The 2,145-nt window shown below is 37.3% G+C and overlaps 1 long non-coding RNA gene across 1 annotated transcript; it reads left to right on the plus strand.

The window, feature by feature from the left end:
• Nucleotides 1-962: 962 nt before the first annotated feature.
• On the plus strand, nt 963-1,569 carry LOC147568224 (uncharacterized). The gene is made up of 2 exons (XR_015238153.1): nt 963-1,381; nt 1,483-1,569. It is a non-coding gene; the product is annotated as an uncharacterized LOC147568224 (long non-coding RNA).
• The last annotated feature ends 576 nt before the right edge of the window (nt 1,570-2,145 follow it).

Here is a 2,145-nt window from a genome sequence, read left to right on the forward strand (position 1 = left end):
GGTCATTGGTTGATTCTGGTATTTCGACCAACATTGATGATCGGGTGAAAAGTAGAGTTCAAGACGGTCCCGTAGGCGAAAACGGGAGTCAAATCGGGGTCTCGACAAGAGAGTTAGCTGAGGTCAAACATTGTGTCAAAATCAGTTGACTAAAATATAGCACAGGAAGTCCAAATACAAGAGGCTGAAATCTGACGGCGTGAAGTCTTCTTGAGCACGTGTCTTCATCCGGAAGCTTGTTGTACCTGTTACAATGTTTCATGCTACTCCATATCATCCCTATAATGATAGCTATTATCTAGCTACTGGGCCCACGATTTTTGGAGTCAATCTCCATAAGCCTAACGGGAAATGCAATATTCACTAAGAAGGCAGGATCAAGTGTATCTCGATGCAAGTTGCTACAATGACCCCATGAAATCTCTTCCCTTTCCTATCTTCATCCGACGGTTTTCCTAACTGCCATGCACTTGAACGTGATAGCTCCTGTTACACCGGATCGTACTCTATAGATACCAGGCAACCTAACATTTACGTGGGAGAGATTCTTGAATTTAAAATTCGAATTCCTCTCATGACAACTGCTGGTTGGCCAAAATTAGTGGGATTTCTTCTCTCTCTTTCTATATCTAACGTGAACAGTAGAAAGTTGGACCAGAGATTTGGAAAGAGATAAAATCGAAGGAGATTCGAGATAGCTGGAAAGGGAAGGAAAATCCGATTCTTTCTTTCTTTCATCTCTATCTGTTGGTGTTTACAGTAGAGAGAGAAAGAGGTTTAAAATATATTTTAGAAGAGGATATTCATATCTCTCCCTCTCTCTCTAAAAATTCAAACAGGAAAGAAGATTGATTTGAAGATTTGTATAAAGAGAGATTGAAGAAGATAATTAGAGGGAAAGTTTCTGAAAATTATTAGAGAGAGAAGGATTCGGCTGCTTTACATAAAATCAGATTATAGAGAGAGAAAAATATTGTATCTCTCTGGCTCCATTTAAAGAGAAGATTTACAATATTAAAGATTCTAAAGAGAGAGGGAACAAGAACAGGAAGGTATGAGCTGAAGAAGGAAAGAATCAAAATTCGAATTAGAGAGGGGATTTGGGACTTTTGTTTTGCTCTCTTTAAAAACAGAGAGGATGATTGTCTTCAAGATCATCTCGACTGGAGGGTCTTCCTCTGGTAGCTCAACCAAAACCGACTATATTAGAGAGAGAAAGGGGAGTGGCAGGAACCAGACGATCATCTCTTCGCTCAACATCATCATCCATCTTTCATCTTCATCTTCTGAATTTCTTTTAGTGACAGAGAGAAATTAAGAGAGGTTGAAGAGAGATTAGACAGAAATCACGGGTTTAGCAGAGAAAAACAGAGAAGGAGAGGTTAGAGAGAGAAAACCGATCATCATCATCATCTTCTATCTTTCTTATTCTTCTTTTGATTGTAACTTTTTAGTGAGAGAAGAGATTACAGAGAAAGAGAGAAAGTTAGAGAGAGAGACCGAGGGATATTGTAGAGAGAGAGAGAAACAGATTCTCGGTTTTTAAGAAAGTAATTTGATTTTTCGTGATCTTTTGATTTCTCTTGTTAATTTATACTTCTTAGTGAGAGAGAGGAAGATTACAGAGAAAGAGAGAGAGAGATTACAGAAAGATTGAAAAAGAAACAGAAAGAAAGAAGACGAGAAAATAATTTTCTCTCAGAGAATTCATTTCCGGGAAGACGAGAAAATCGTTTTCCCGGAGGGTGCGTTTGGCAGAATCTCGGAAAATCAGAAGGAAATCACTTCCTTAGGCTCTGTTTGGCTGGAAAATTAGTAAGAAATTCAACTTTTCTACTTTTCTTTTCTTTTTCTATATAGTTAAGCTTCCATCCTTTATCATGAAGAACTAATTTTCTATCTAGGGTTTAGATGAAGTCGTAATAATCATTTTCTCGACAATTTATTAAAGTTTTTACCATTTTGACGATAAAATCTTCCGGGTTTTTAGACCGTTCATGGACTGAAAACCTGAGTTATATAAAGAACTATCTAATCAGACCAAAATAAATTGTCGTTAGAATTGTTAGGAGAACGGATTCAGAAAACCCTAGGCTCTCCCCCATTTGAGTTCCTTGTATCATTTGTAATTATTTTATTTCCATA

The sequence above is a fragment of the Eschscholzia californica genome, unplaced genomic scaffold (assembly GCF_041429995.1).
Source record: "Eschscholzia californica isolate CP2 unplaced genomic scaffold, dmEscCali1.0.p SCAF_1, whole genome shotgun sequence".
Classification (NCBI taxonomy): Eukaryota; Viridiplantae; Streptophyta; class Magnoliopsida; order Ranunculales; family Papaveraceae; genus Eschscholzia; species Eschscholzia californica.